Raw genomic sequence first — 17,278 nt, 5'->3', positions numbered from 1 at the left:
CTCGCTAAGAAACGATTTTTGGATATTCCTTCGCTAAGGGGGTGAAAAGGGGGTTGGAATTTTAAAATGAGTGTATCTATATCTCAAAACTTTGAAAGTTTACAGATGTAAAAATTGGTATTTAGAATCTCCTTTAAAAATAAGGAAATACGTATTTTTTTGTTTTGAGACAATCCCTATAGGAGGGGCGAAAAAGGGTGAAAAAGGGGTTGAATGCCTTTAATCGGGATACCGGTACTTATATCTCAGAAAATGAAGATATTACAGACCTCAAAATTGGTACTTTTGATCGCTGTGAAAAATAAAGAAACACATATTTTTTTGTTTTTGGAAAATCCAATTAATGCGAGGGTGAAAAGGGGGGTGAATTTTTAAAATGAGTTCATCTATATCTCAAAAGTTTTAAAGTTTAGAGATGTAAAAATTGGTATTTAGAATCTTCATTAAAAATAAAGGAACACGTATTTTTTGTTTTCGGAAAATCCCAATAGGAGGGGTGAAAAGGGGTGAAAAATGGGTTGAATGCCTTTAAAGAGAATACATATATCTCAGAAACTGAAGATATTACAGACCTGAAAATTGGTACCTTTGATCTCTTTTAAAAATAAAGAAACACGTATTGTTTTGTTTTTGGAAAATCCAACTAATGGGGGTGAAAAGGGGGGTGAATTTTTAAAATTAGTGTATCTATATCTCAAAACGTTTGAAGTTTATAGATGTAAAATATGGTATTTAGAATCTCCTTTAAAAATAAAGAAACACTTTTTTTTTGTTTTCGGAAAATCCCGATAGGAAGGGTGGAAAAGGGTGAAAAAGAGGTTGAATGCCTTTAACGATGCTACTTATATTTCAGAACCTGAAGATATTACAGACCTGAAAATTGGTATTGGGGATCCACTTTAAAAATAAGGAAACACGTATATTTTCGTTTTTGAAAAATCCGGATAATGGGGGGTGAAAAGCGGGGTGAATTTTTAAAATGAATGTGTCTATATCTTAAAATTTTAAAAGTTTACAGATGTAAAAATTGGTATTTAGAATCTCCTTTAAAAGTAAAGGAATAAGTATTTTTTCGTTTTCTGTAAATCCCAATAGGAGGGGTGTAAAAGGGCTAATAGTGGGTTGAATGCCTTTAATGAGGATACATATATCTCAGAAACTGAATATATTACAGAACTAAAAATTTGTATATGGGATCTCCTTTAAAAATAAAGAAACGCGTATTCTCGGAAAATCCAATGAAAGGGGGTGGGGGAAAAAATTCTAAAATTAATTGACTTAATTGTATGAGAATACATACATCTAATAAAACTAAAGTTGTTACGGACGTGAAAATTGGTATTTTGATCTCCTTTAAAAACAAAGAAATACGCGTTTTATGGGGGAAACCATCATGGGGGGCGGGAGTGGAAAGGAGTTGAATTCCTTTCATGAGGACACATAAATAAAAAACTGAAGAAGTTAGAGTCGTGATAATTGCTATTTAGAAGATCCTTTACTATTAAAGAAACAAGTATTTTTTGCCGGAAAATTCACTTAAGTGGGGGGGGGGGGAGAGAAGTGTGAAAGGAAGTAAAAAAAGCGAATTATTTTTATGGGGATACTTATATCTCAAAACTCAAGGTAATAGACGTGAACATTGGGGTTTGGAATCTCCTTTAAACATAAAGAAACACTCCTTCTTTTAATTTTTTTTTGGGGGGGGGGTAAATAAACTTAACGGCGGTGGGGTGTAAAAGGAGGTGAGACCAATTATTTTGCTGTTCATAATGTACTTATAAGGAGCCTCCGTTGCTCACTCGGCAGCGCGCCGGCCTCTCACAGCTGGGTTCCGTGGTTCAAATCCCGGTCACTCAATGTGACATTCGTGCTGGACAAAACGGAGGCGGGACAGGTTTTTCTCCGGATACTTCGCTTTTCCCTGTCATCATTCATTCCAGCAGCACTGTCCAATATTTCATTTCATTTGTCATTCATCGATCATTGCCCCAGAGGAGTGCTTCGGCAGCCGGCACAATTCCTACTGTCGCCGCTAGATGGGGCTTTATTCCTTCCATTCCTGACCCTGTCGAACGACTGGAAACAGGCTGTATATTTTCGATGTACTTATTCTGATCATAAACCGATCTTTTTTATCTTTCCTGGGTTCGTTTTCAACAGCCAACTTTTCCTTCGGAGAACGTTCTTATATTACAGTAGATTCTCCTGGCATATGAATAAAAATTTAAACACATTTGAAATAAACGATAGGAATGAGATTGACCGTCCAATTTTTCACCTCTATAATAAGGTCAATAATGCACGGAAGTATGTCATTCGTATCGCCAGAAATCCCGCACACTTGCGTACGCGCGACATTGGTGCTGGTCACATTCTCAACAATAACAATGGCAGCAGATGTAATTTACCGCCAAGTAGCGGTCTTGCATCTTGCTGTGGGGTCCAGAACATCTATAATAATAATAATAATAATAATAATAATAATAATAATAATAATAATAATAATAATAATAATAATAATAATAATAATAATGTTCTGGACCGTCGTCAAATGTGCGGACCGCGGTGGAAACGGGTCCTGGATGGGTAATGACTAAGAATGCAGTCTGGCCGCGGGTTCAGTACCGCCAAGGCACCCAAGACGACACCACGCTGGATCTCCTGAAGGATTTGTTCCATATTAAAAATGCTTATAAGAAAAGATGGCAAAGATTTAGAGACCCAACTGACAGGGTGGAATACCTGGACCTAGCCTGGGAAGTACGAAATCGATTGCTGGAAATAAAGATTGAAAAATGGGAGGAAACTTGTCATAATCTATTAGAAAACGAGTCAGATCGCGAGTTTTGGTGGATTCTCGCAGAAAACGATTCAGATCGCGAATTTCGGCTGATTATATATCTAAAACAACATCCAATTATAAATTTCAGTATAATACCGTAGCGAAGCACGGGTATCTTGCTAGTAATCTATATACGGTAAATAAAATCGTAACGACCGTATGTCTGTAAATTGATTATTCTAGCGAAATTTTCATTTAGTTATCCGTTTCAGGTGTAATAATACCATCTACAAATTTTTTAGCTTTGGTGTCTGTCTGTTTGTTTGTCTGAGTTATTATAAGATGAAAAGTACTGGATATATTTATACCAAACTTCATATTTATAATCCATCTGATCTTGGGTAGATGTCACGGTCAATATTGTTTCTAAATCCCTAAACTGACTTGGGGTTTATACGAAACTACCACAAAATTAACATAACCAAAATTAATGATGATGCTTGTTGTTTTAAGGGGCCTAACATCGAAGGTCATCGGCCCCACAAAAATTAATGAAAATCTACCTGCCTTAATGGAAAACAAGTTCAAAACCTTTTTCCTCATGTGTGTCATTTTGATACGAGGTTAATAAGGGAGATATCATGAACTACCGTTTTTCAGTCTAAATTCGAGGGGACAGTTTTTATTATTCTTTCTCAATTTGTCTGTTCGTCCGTTTGTTGACTTTTTTTGTGCTATTTGTTTTACGTCGCACCGACAAAGATAGATCTTATGGCGACGATGGGACGGGAGAGGGCTGGAAGTGGGAAGGAAGCGGCCGTGGCCTTAATTAAGGTACATCCCCAGCATTTGTCTGGTGTGAAAATGGAAAACCAGGGAAAACCATCTTCAGGGCTGCCGACAGTGGGATTCGAACCCATTATCTCCCGAATACTGGATATTGACCGCACTTAAGCGACTGCAGCTATCGAACTCGGTTTGTTGAGTTCGTATAACTGGTAAACTACTCTATATATTTCCACTAAATTTTATATCTGTCTTCGAGTATGTATTAGGGTCAATATTATTTCTAAATTCCGTAATTGGTTTGTGGGTTTATAGGGAGTCGAAACAGTTATTTTACCCTCCCAAAAAGTATATATCACCAACCTTAATGGTAAACAACCAGCCTTAATGGAAATCAATTTCTAATTTTTTATAATAATTTTGTTTGCTTTATGTCCCACTAACTACTTTCACGGTTCTCGAAGCTAATTTTTTTTCTCATGTGCACCTTTTGGATAGGAGGTTGACAAGGGAGTTATCATTAATGGACTGTTTCACAGGCTGTCACGTCATTTCAAGTTGGGTTAATGGTTGAAATAAAGGGCCCTTTTATTCTTTTCGATAGAACAGATAATAAGGGAGGATTTTTCTTTTTTTAATCGTATTGCCTCAGCTACCGTGTGCAGACAATTCAATTAGACGCCATCTGGCTGTCTGCTCGTCAATTTCGACGTACCGTTTTACTCTAGGCCCAGTATGGTAGACCGAGTAAACCGAAACTCTCTTGGGCGTCTATGGCTGAGATTTATCGTCAGCGAGGGGTCTTCAGCCACTGTGCCACTCTTCTTCTTCTTCTTCTTCTTCTTCTTGCTAGTTGCTTTACGTCGCGCCGACACAGATAGGTCTTTTGGCGACGATGGGACATGGAAGGGCTAGGAGTGGGAGGGAAGCGGCCGTGGCTTTATTGAAGGTACAGCCCCAGCATTTGCATGGTGTGAAAATGGGAAACCACGGAAAACCATCTTCAGGGCTGCCGACAGTGGGGTTCGAACCTACTGTCTCCCGAATACTGGATACCGGCCGCACTTAAGCGACTGCAGCTATCGAGCTCGGTTGTGCCACTCTTGGCTTCAGATGAACAACAATATGTAACCCAGAAATAGGAAGAGTTACAACTTCGGACCAGGACTTCATCGTTCAATAAACTCTGTGATCTTCCCCATTCTGTCTCCACTTTGTTCAGCTTTATCGTACTTCACTTATTGCCACGTGCTTCCGTAGAAGAATATCAGTTTGCCGGGCTGAGTGGCTCAGACAGTTAAGGCGCTAGCCTTCTGACCCCAACTTGGCAGGTTCGATCCTGTCCGGTGGTATTTGAAGGTGCTCAAATACGTCAGCCTCGTGTCGGTAGATTTACTGGCACGTAAAAGAACTCCTGCGGGACTAAATTCCGGCACATCGGCGTCTCCGAAAACCGTAAAAGAGTAGTTAGTGGGACGTAAAACAAATAACATTATTATGAAGAATATCAGTTTAACATGCCGTAGTAATGTTTGAATACAGGCATGAAACTTGGCATAAATTAATTAAGAAATCGTGAAATCGATTACTAATTCCCATGCGAAGAACGGGTACATTATGCTAGTATAGCTACACTTCAGAAAATGGAAATTGCAACACCATGAAGGCATTGGTCATTTGTATTGATTTTCAAGATATGGAACGATGCCATGTAGGTATGTAAACAATCAAAGTTTCAGACCCATTGGATTGTTGCTACAGGTCTCCCCACGTGATTGGTCGCGGAGGAATCAACTCCAGTATACGGACTCTGGTGTAGCGTGGTTGACTTTCAGTCTGTGCAGTGAAGTGTTCCCCGTCAAACATGCCTCAACGACAGAGAAAAACACGCTATCAACATATGTCGCCGTTTGAGAGGGCTCGGATGACTGGGCTGTGTGAGGACTGTCGCTGCACTTGTTGGCCGACAGGCATCTACGGTACAACGTGTATGACAGCAGTGGTCAAATGAAGGTACCCACAATCGTAGACCTGGCACAGGCCCAGCGCGACAGATAGCTGTGAGAGAGGATCGCCGCATCATTCAAATGGCCCGGATGGAACCCCCTGCAACAGCAGCGCAAATTCGAGCAACTGTGGCACCCCACGTTACACAACAAACAGTTGGTAATCGCCTGCGTGCAGCTGGCTTATGAGCCTATGTCCCTGCAGAAGGTGTTCCATTGACCCCACAACAGCGACGTGTAAGGCTAGCCTGGTGTCGAGAAAGATCGACGTGGGTCGACGAATGGCATAGGGTCGTCTTTAGTGATGAATCGCGCTTCTGTCTTGCCCGCAGTGATCGCCGGAATCGTGTGCGCCGACGTACCGGGGAGAGAGGCCGCCCAGATGTTATTGTCGAGAGGCACACAGGGCCACCACCAAGCATTATGGTCTGGGGAGCTCTTGGCTTTAATGTGAAATCACAATTAGTGCTTGTTGAGGGCACTATTACTGCTCGGCAGTACATTGATCGGGTACTCAATCCAGTGGTTGTCCCTATGATGGCGAACATTGCTAATGGGATGTTTCAGCAGGACAATGCCCGGGTTCACACTGCACGCATCTTCAGAGAAGCTCTCCACGACATCACAACCTTAGAATGGCCCGCCAGATCCCCGGACCTCAGTCCTATTAAGCATGTGTGGGACATGATGGGTCGACAACTGGCCAACCGTCCTCAGCCATCCACAACTCTGGAACAACTGACCCGTGCAGTGCAGCAAGCATGGGCCACAATTCCCCAGGAAGCGATCCAGGGCCTTATTGACTCCATGCCTCGACGAATTCATCAATGTATTGCAGCTCGTGGTGGGCACATCTTGTATTGATTGTTGTCCAAACTTGCGGTCAGAGGGACCTGAAAGTGTAATCATCGAATCACAACCGAACACTCGTCATGCATGTTGAATTGCAGCAATGTAGCACCACTCCTCCTGGGTGTTGCAATTTCCATTTTCTTCAGTGTATAATCTAGCTAAATATAACCTAAAACAAGGTGAAACATGATTTTAGAATCTTAGGTATATCTAGCAAGAATTAAAGTATTACTAACATTGAACGCGTCGAAAATGTATTAGCGATAACATAGCAGACACAAAGGTTTATCATGCAAACCGACAGAGCTACTGTAGGATGTCAAAAATTTATACATTCATTTAACCTTGAGACGCAGTTCTCTTTCCGTTTTGGTAAAAAGGAACCAAACAGCTAAGTATTAGCACGGTTTTTTGGTACCTGTCGGCTTATTTTGGTAGAGAATCTCTTTCTAGGTGTCACGTCTTCTAAATCTGCTATTTTTGGGAAAAGAAACAAATACAGAACGATCCAAAAGTTCGTTAATATTTGACGGGGCAATACTTCACAGAATATTAGAGGTAGGAAGGAAATAATTGACACACATGATTGCCATGGCCCTGTCCCGTCTCCCGAATGCAGGAGCGTAGATCCACGGAAGAACCGTGGCCACCCCTCCTCTGTTCGGTTGGCCGGTCAAAGTGCAGAGCTGTTGGACCACGGACCAGCCGTGGCCACTTACGGGCTGAGACGCACTCTACATCTACCGGCGAGGCCCTCACTCTTGACAGCTCCTTTTATACAGTAAACAGGTCTCATGTGGTATCACTGACATGTCGCTGTCCAGCGCTGCCTTTTGGCCTGTTTGTGCACTCGTTGCTGTCAATAAGACTCCCATGTCATGTCAAGCATATGTAGCCATTTGTACATGACGTGTGTTGCTGTCCAACGCCACCTGTTGGTCATTTGTGTACTTTATTTTGATGTCAATAAAATCCCGTGTCATGCCAATCATGTGTGTCAAATATTACCTCTCTACCTCGAATATGCCGTGAAGTATTGCCTTGTCAAATGTTAGCGGACTTTGGGGTCACCCGGTATCTGTGTTTGATAATCGACCCGGATAACATGTATCTCGGTAAAAACGACGCCCTAACTGAAATGCAAATGCTCAAAATATAAACAAATAGACTTTATTTCACTAACATGAGCAAATTATGATCAAGCCTATAAAATAGTCGAAATATGCATTTATATGCAACATAAAATTGCTTTAAACGGGGCATGGGACCCATAATTCTCAGTTATTTTATTTTAGGTTTCAGATAAAATGAGCCCAGTAAAGAAATATGACTTTTTTAACATCCGAAACTTGATCATTACTTTCATCTGATTTATAGAAGACTCCATTCAAACAGATCTTCTGTTGGTGAAATAGTTTCAAAACTTCAATATTCGAAAGCGATCTAAAATTAGTGTCTTGATCGACACTTTTTCACGAATCTCTATCGACGCAGGGAGAGGGTTGAGGTATTCATATACGTTTAATAAAGATCCATAATTTTACCAGAAAACTTTTAACATTTTGTTATTAGTTAACTGGAAGGTAAATTAAGACAGTTCTGCCATCAGATTGCTCAATTATTGAAACATTAGCCTTTATTGGGATCAATTAGCAACTACTAAATACGTTTATTTTAATGTTTCCTTCACCGAACTATTATAATTAGTGTTCTTGATATCCGATGGTAAAAGTATCAGTTTATCACCATTACACGAGGAATTATTCTTTCAAGAATGCAAAATTTCAACAACAAAAAAGTCCTTTCTTCGTACTCATTTTTGAATGGGTATATATTTTTTATCAGTTTTAGTACAGGACATTTCCAAATTAATGAGACTTCTTTGAGGTAGACAGCTGAATTAGAACTTAACTTATCGTTGTTCGAACTGGAAATTAAAACACAATTCTTAGTTTTGAGTAAAATAATTTCAAAGTTTCGCATTATGATTAGACTTCCTTCTCCTTCCTGGGAGTATCAGCATGCTCCCGCTGTGTAGGAGCGACCTTCCTCCTCACGTTTCTTGTTCTCTTCCAGCTTTCTTCTTCCACTGAGGTAAGTTACCTCCTTCGCTATCTTTGTTTAGCAGTGCTCTGAAGTTGATTTCTGAGTACTTGTACCTCATCAGCTTGTGACACTCCTGATGCTGAGTACCTACCAGGCAAAATTTTTATTCTTCTTAAAACCTCTATTTCAACCTTGTTTCCACAATTAAATTGTAAAACAGAATCTATGACATCAAGTTTCAGACTGGACAAACCCATATATGTAACTTTGCTACACCTCTTCTAAACCGTAGCATCGAATTACTCATTGGTATTTTGAATCAAACCCTGAACACATTTTGTTAACCTTTGTGGATTACAGAGCCTATTACACACACGCTTCATTACATGTAGGACGTCTGGTGGTATTCGTGCTTTATGCTTATAACTGTCAGGTTGATTGCTAGCTAGCTTTATGTCGATGGTATGAACACCAATTTTCTGTTTCTATAGGACACCTATATTGGAAAGGCCTGTCTTTATTGACAATCAGATAATACAATGTTGGCCATATAGAATCTGGCATATATTTTCTGGAATTGCAGTTGGAACGCAAAGCAGTTCAAAACTATTTCTGAGACAGAACATCTTCCTAATATTTTTAAAGAACAAAATAGATTACTTTTATAACGACACAATTCACATACAAACCAAAAACTACAGCGCATCGAAGTCTTTGATTTTCGAAGTTCTTAGCCTTCAAGGAAGAGCCTTGAAAGCAATTAGGTAATGCTATATATTTATTAAATTCTGAAGGCAATCTGTGACAATAATTACATTAAAATTATGACCAGCTAAGCCACAGTCATCTGAAACAGTACATTACTATTACCTGTAGGTCTCATCTTCGATTGTGATGCACAACTTGGTTCAGTGCGTACGATATTTATATTGATTTCGTTTTTATTGGGTTTTTAAGTTTCGATAGTTAGAGCCCACGACAAATATTTCACTGTAGTTCTGTAGTTCTTGGTTTGGTAAGTGAATTGTGTGGTTACGAAAGCAAGACAGTTTGTTCTCCGAAAAGGCAGGAACACATTCCATGTTAGAATTAGTCTTTTTTTTGTTGCAATTTGCTCTACGTCCCAGCGACACAGATAGGTCTTATGGTGACGATGGGACAGGAAAAGCCTAGGAGTGGGAAGGAAGCTGTCATGTAATTAATTAAGGTACAGCCCCAGCATTTGCCTGGTGTGAAAATGAAAAACCACGGAAAATCATCTTCAGGGCTGCCGGCAGTGCGGTTCGAACTCACTATCTCCCGGATGCAAGCTCACAGGCGCGTGCACCCACCTGCACGGCCAACTCGCCCAGTAGAATTAGTTTGTAACTGCTTTGCGTTCCAACTGCAGTTCCATAAAAAGGTATGACAGATGCTATATGGGCAACATTGTATCATGTGAGTGCCAACAATGACAGGCCTTCCCATTAATGGTGCCCTATAGACTCAAAACACGTGGTCATGGGAACCGTGCGAGCTGCCGTTACCAAAGAGTATTACAGATGCATAAAAGAATATGCACGTAGAGCCATCTATGAGAGCTATTCTGAAACAATGGGCGCCAAACTTGAATTTAAAACATCGAAAGGAACCCGCGCAGCGATGCCACGCCCACCTCAGGCCAAGACACGGGTGCACTGATCACTTTAAATCAATTTTCTGAGCATATTTATGCACGAAAAATGTGTAAATCACACATTTTCTTAAAGTATAAGAAATAGGATTTTATCAGGAGATCTATATCTATAACATTGGATGTTGGTATATTTGTAATTAATAGACTCAAAAACTACTGGACCGATTTCGCTGAAATTTTCACAGCTTGTTCTATGAAGTGGTTTGAACGCAATCGGATAGATAGTTTTATTATTATGAGTATTTTATATAATTTTTTTAAATTGCAAAGCCGCACCAGGATTGAATCGACCTGATGGACAAATTGTTGCTAGGCGACAGCAGCTTACGCTATATCCTGATAGTCCGTTAAGAAATGCTGTATATAGGAGGATGGGGACACTTCACTATGGTTTATGCTAGGAGCTTTATGAATGACCGTGGCTGGTGTTTGAAAATAGTAATCCAACATGCCGGGATCGAGACGTACTTTCAATATACAAGACCAACTTTGGTAGGTCTCCCCAGTTTGAAGAACGTAGCTCTCTATTAGATGTGTAAAATATTTAAGAAGCTGTGAAGCATATAGAATATCAAGAGTGGAATGACACGAGTTATCATCCATTTCTAACGAAGAGTAACTGGGGGTTCCCAGCAAGCAAAGGCGAGTCTATGTAATCTATCTATAGATCTCTATATACATCAATGTAATTGTATGTGGATGTTTATGTATTACATTTCCTAAACCACTGGAGCGATTTCAACCAAACTTGGTACACTTGTGACTTAGTATCAGAAGACAAACTTTGTGGGGCAAAGACACCACAAGCACCCTTAAATGCGAGTAAAAAGGGGGAGGGGCGAAGGGCTGATTTATAAAAATAATCAATAATAGCATCTAATCCACTGGAGCTTAACTTGGCCTTATACGACATCCGGAGTGTCACAGTTCATCTCAGTGACCACGGAAACTATGGATTCCACACTATTTTCGATTATTTTTATGTGTCACTCCCCCCTCGCCACCCACCCCAGAGGGTGCTGAATATGGACTTCAGAAAACCCGGTGTGTAACTATTCATGTCAGTGACCCCACTGGTCACTGCGTTGAATAGCGACACTCCGGATATTTGAAAGTCCAAGTTCAGCCCCCTTTGGTGTGGGGGAGGGAAAGTGTGATATATAATAATCGAAAGTAGCGTCGAATCCATAGCTCTCGGGGTTGCCGTGATGAATAGTGACACTCCGGATATTGTATCCCTCAGGGGTGGGGGTCGAGGGGGAGATATAAAAATAATTGAAGATAGTGTTTAATCCATTGCTTTTGGGGTCGCTGAGATGAACAGCGACACTCTGGATTTTTAAAGTCCAATTTTAGCCCCATTTGGGGCGGGAGCGAGTGAGATGTAATAATATTCGAAAATAGTGTCGAATCCATAGTTTTCTGGGTCGCAGAGATGAATAGTGCCATTGTGGATTTATCAAAGTCCTATTTCAGCCACCTTTGGGCTGGGGACGAGGGAGACTGAGATATAAAAATAATCGAAAATAGTGTCGAATCCATTGTTCTCGGGGTCGCTGAGATGTATAATCTCACTCCGGACTTTTTATCACTTACGGGTGGGGGTCGAAGGGGGTGATATGAAAATAATCCAAAATTGTGTTGAATCCATAGCTTTCGCGGCCGCTGAGGTGAATAGTGTAATTCCGGATTTTTAAAAAATCCAAGTTCAGCCCCTTCTCAAGTGGGGGCGAGGGTGGGAGTGAGATAAATATAATCAAAAACAGTGTCGAATCCGCAGTTATCTGGGTCGCTGAGATTATTAGCGACACTTCGGATTTGTTAAAGTCCGGTTTCAGCCCCGTTTAGGGTGAGGCGAGGGGAAGTGAGCTATACAAATAATTGTAAATAGTTTTGAATCCATAGTTTTCGGATTCGCTGAGATGAATAGTGACACTACGGATATTTTAAAGTCCAATTTCAGCCCTCTTTGGGGTTCGGACGAGGGTGGACTGAGATATAAAAATAATCGAAAATAGTGTCGAATCCCTAGTTCTCGGGGGCATTGAGATGAATAGTGCCACTCCGGACGTTTTATCCCTTACAGGTAGGGGTCGAGGAAAGGAAGAGGTATAAAATAGACGAAAATGGTTTTGAATCCACAGTTTTCGGGGTCACTGACATGAATAGTTACACACCGGGTTTTCTGAAGTCCATATTCAGCACCCTCTGGGGTGGGTGGCGAGGGGGGAGTGACACATAAAAATAATCGAAAATAGTGTGGAATCCATAGTTTCCGTGGTCACTGAGATGAACTGTGACACTCCGGATGTCGTATAAGGCCAAGTTAAGCTCCAATCGGCAGGGGAGAGAGAAGGGACGAAGAAATAAAAATGTCCAAATGACCACAATATAGGCCTATTATGAATGATTGTATGTTGTTCCAGCATACGTGTCATCTAAATTTGGTAAAAATATTACCGACTATCCGGAAAAAATACTGTGTGGGCAAGGCAGCCCTAGAAGCCCTAAAGACCGAGCTCGATAGCTGCAGTCGCTTAAGTGCGGCCAGTATCCAGTATTCGGGAGATAGTAGGTTCGAACCCCACTGTCGGCAGCCCTGAAGATGGTTGTCCCTGGTTTCCCATTTTCACACCAGGCAAATGCTGGGAGTGTACCTTAATTAAGGCCACGGCCACTTCCTTCCCACTCCTAGACCATTCCTGTCCTATCGTCGCCATAAGACCTATGTGTGTCGATAAAACGTAAAGCAAGTAGCAATAAAAAAAGAAGCCCTAAAGAAGGGGGCGAAATATAATTATAACTAAAAACGACCTATATTAGTGTTGAATCCATACTTCTCTGGACTACGGGAAGGATATAAACCAAACATGGCACACCGATGACTTACTTCCAGGAGACAAAATGCGAGGAGGTATGGTAACCCTAGCACTCCTAGGGATGTTTTGGGAGGGGCTGTGATGTAAAAGTAATCGAAAATAGTGTTCAGTCCATAGTTTTCGTGGTCGCTAAGAAGAATTGTGACTCTCCGGACGTTGCTGAAGTCAGTCCATCTTCAGCCCCCATCGGCATGCAGATGAGAAGGGGTGGAAAGGAAATTGCCCAAAACGACCGAAATTACGGATGTATAAATGTTTCTTCCAATATAGCCCCCATATAAAATTGGTACACATATTTCTTACTATCTAAAAAAATACTGTTGTGTAAAACTCCCCCTAGCACTCCTAGCGGAGGTGGTGAAATATGAAATAAACGAAAATGACTGATATTAATGTCGAATACCATCTATTACGAGGTCGCTGAGTTGAACTGTGACACTCTGGATGGTTAAGTCTTACATATGGGTGTGCGTGGGTATGTTCCGAATAGTTCTAAACGAATCTTGGTACACTTATGACTTACCATCTGGAAGAATAATACTATGGAGATAAAACATACCAAACCCCGCTGGGGGTGAGGAACGGGAGAAGATGGAATTTGAAAATAATAGAAAAGAACCGATATTAAAGTCTAATCCAACGTTTATACTATGTGTCGCTGAGATGAATTGTGGCGTTCTGAATACCGTTTAAGTCCACGTTCAGCCTCCATTGAGACGGGAAGAAGAATGGGTTTTGGTAGTAAATAGTCTAAAATGACCGAGATAAGTGCTGAATCCAGTGCTTTTGGAGTCACAAGGCTGACTGGTGATAGTCTCCAAGAGAGTTCAAATCGTGTAGATCATATCTATAGCGCGACTAATACATACATGTAGTTATCCCTTAACGAGCTCGATAGCTGCAGTCGCTTAAGTGCTGCCAGTATCCAGTAATCGGGAGATAGTGGGTTCGAGCCCCACTGTCGGCAGCTCTGAAGATGGTTTTCCGTGGTTTCCCATTTTCACACCAGGCGAATGCCGGGGCTGTACCTTAAGTAAGGTCACGGCCGCTTCCTCCCAATTCCTAGGCCTTTCCTATCCCATCGTCGCTGTAAGACATACCTGTGTCGGTGCGACGTAAAGTAAATAGCAAAATATATATATATATATATATATATATATATATATATATATATATATATATACATAGTTATCCCTTATTCATTTTCTGAAAGGCTTAAATACTTCCCAGTCAATTCGAGCTTCTACAATGATAAAGTTTTACTTGATGATTAAATAATCGAAAACTTGAAATAAAACACATCTAAATAACTCTAAAGCTTCATAATAGATGTTAAAAATCAATATCCCCAAAAGGAATTCTATAAAAATTAGCTTCGCACATAACTATTAATACTAATCTTAAAAGTAAACATTCACAAACCATTCTATCAAGGCCGGGTACCATAGCTAGTCAATGACAAAGACAAAGTCACCTCCGTACAGGCCATGAAAGCCCTTGTAGGAGTGGAAGGTAAAGGCTTCCACCATTGTTAACAGCGGCACGTGATGGGGTAGAGTGGTTACCTCTACTCCCGGCCGCCTTTGCCCCCAGGAATTAACCTGATACTCATTTTTTTGTGTAGGGTGAGTGAACCTCAGGGCCCTATGCACCTCTGGAAGTGGAAATCTTGTTTCTTAAATTTTACGACTTCCTGACGAGGATTCGAACCCACGTCCTTCCGGGCGAACCGAGCACGCCTTTACCGCCTCGGCCAGGCAGCCCCTGCTGTAGCTACTAAAATTATAAAAGTGAAAATTCCGTCCTGATACGTAATTTCACACACATATGAATACCCACTAAAATGAGCAAACTGTGATTAAACCAATAAAAATTGTCGAAATATGCATTTATATGCAACTTAAAATTGCTTTAAATGGGGTCTGGTCCCATAATTCTCTCTCTCTCTCTCTTTTTTTTTTTTTTTTTTTTTTTTTTTTTTTTAGGTTTCGGGAAAAATTAGCTTGTAAAGAAATATGACTTTTCTTTAACACCCTAATTGTTAATTTCAGCTGATTTACAGAAGACTCCATCCAAACAGTTATTATGTTGGTGAAAGCGTCTCCAAACTTCAATATTTACGAATCTCGATCGACGCTGGCTAGAGAGTTAAGGTGTTATGGTAATTTAGTCTCAACAGTTCAAAAGAGAAAATCCTATAAACGTTCAGAGGAGCTGCCGTGGGCGTTATGTATATTTCTGCATTAGAATCAACGATCTCTTTAACACAGGTAAGAACTACCTCTTCCGATCCAAGAGGGAAGCAAAACAGTGAATGCAACACTTAAGGCTTCCTCTTGCATTATTCACATGCCTACTACTTCAAGCTGGAAAAGTGACGCCGAGTGATCTCACAAGGACATTTTCATGTTTTTTACAAGTGTTAGATAATACTCTTTCAATCTTTAAACCATCCTAAGAAAAAAATATTCTGGGATTCTTTTATGTCACGAAATGCACGTATGTTCAGTCAAAGTGTTTGTTGATATGCTGAGAATCTAACATTTCTACGGAATGAGAATACATTATCTGATCAGATACATGTCTGTACACGTACACAAGAGTCTAGTTGTCGCTACGACCGGTACTGCTGCTATCAAAGGTAGCTTAGGTCAGGTTTCCATGGTGTTCAGTACTATAACATACTTCTAGAATGAGTGGAGCAAGGGAAACTACTGACCTCAGCTGTGGAATGATTATTGACTGCTACATACAGTCAGGGATATTTCCACCATACTCAAGTTACCCAATTGACTGGTGAGGCAGTGATTATGAAGTGAAATTTGAAAGACTCAACTCCAACAGAACCACGGCAGGGTAGGCCAAGTATTTTGACCGACAGCGACAACCAAGCATTGACGATGGTGCGACGGCAAAGTTGCATATGACATCGTGTGATGCCATCGCCCGTGAATTTCACGCTGAAACAGTGCCTCCCCGACAGAATTCAAGCAGTAATAAGCGACAAGGGAGAGCCCACTCCATATAAACATCCTTACTGTGCAGTAAATCTGAGGAACATTCACTTCTTCTTCTTCTTCTACTACTTCTTCTTCTTCTGCTCCTGCCGAGCGGAGTAATATTTTCCATGTTTCAGGTTGTAATCGTCTAAATTGTAAAAAAAGAAAGAAAAAAAAGGACCCAGGAACCTTGTACTCATTCTCGGTTTGTGAGCTGATATCTTTTGAAAATGCCTTTGCTGGCGGGACCTAGTGTTTACACTGCACTAGGTCTTCTGGTATGGGCTAGAGCAATTTTGTTACTTTCATTGATCTGTCTCTGTCTTATCCTTGGCTTTGACAAAATGAAAGTGACTGAGGTATGAGCCATGCCATTCCTTACGCAGCCGGTCCCTGCTATGAATGGTGTGAAACTGTTGCTCATAGGGTCGGTTGGTGCATGCATTTCAGTGGGCTTGGCAGACTGATGTGTAATAGCAACTTCTGGCTCGGTGAGGAAAGCAACGGGAAACTACCTCACTCCTCATTTCCCTAGTACGCCTCTTCAGTAATGCCTAGGCCATCTATGACAGCTCATGGCAGAACTGTTGAGGATCCAACCAGCCTTCGGGCTGATGACTAAACATACACATACATCTTTTGAAAATAGTAGTACACTTCAGATGTCGTAGGACACTGAGTCTTCTTCTTCTTGTCTTCTTCTTCTCCTGCCGGCCCGAGTGGCTCAGACGGTTGAGGCGCTGGCCTTCTTACCTCAACTTAGCAGGTTCGATCCTGGCTCAGTCCGGTGGTGTTTAAAGGTGCTCAAGTACGTCAGCGTCATTTCGGTAGATTCACTGATACGTAAAAGAATTCCTGCGTGATTAAATTTCGGCACCTCTTTATCTCCGAAAATCGTAAAAGTAGTTAGTGGGACATAAAAACAAATAAGATTTTATTACTATTCTCCCTCTTAAGACGCTTCTTCAAACGGAGATTGCTGATCCACGTAGCCAGCTGTGTTCTTGACACTGCAGACAGCTTCGAATGTCTTTTTAGCAGTTAGTTTCTTCGTCTACCAACGGATGTTTTCCCTCGTACCTATCCTTCAATAATTAGGTATAGTCCTAGGTATTGCTCTTTCCTTTGTTTTATAATAAGTGGCAGTTCTTTTTGCTTTTTCATCGGATAAGTAATGTAAACCCGTGTTTTCACACAGAGCTGGTGCCGGTAGCATAGCCGGTATCAACCGATGGGTGGGGAGCGGTTATAGT

At 41.0% G+C, this 17,278-nt stretch overlaps 1 protein-coding gene across 1 annotated transcript in view; it reads left to right on the top strand.

The window, feature by feature from the left end:
* Positions 1-17,278, top strand: part of LOC136864369 (nephrin-like) — a 1,091,365-nt gene that overhangs the window by 35,487 nt on the left and 1,038,600 nt on the right. The window lies entirely within an intron of this gene.

Source organism: Anabrus simplex, chromosome 1, assembly GCF_040414725.1.
Source record: "Anabrus simplex isolate iqAnaSimp1 chromosome 1, ASM4041472v1, whole genome shotgun sequence".
Taxonomy (NCBI): Eukaryota; Metazoa; Arthropoda; class Insecta; order Orthoptera; family Tettigoniidae; genus Anabrus; species Anabrus simplex.
Note: the sequence above shows the minus strand (reverse complement) of the source record. Positions and strands in the feature narration are given on the sequence as shown.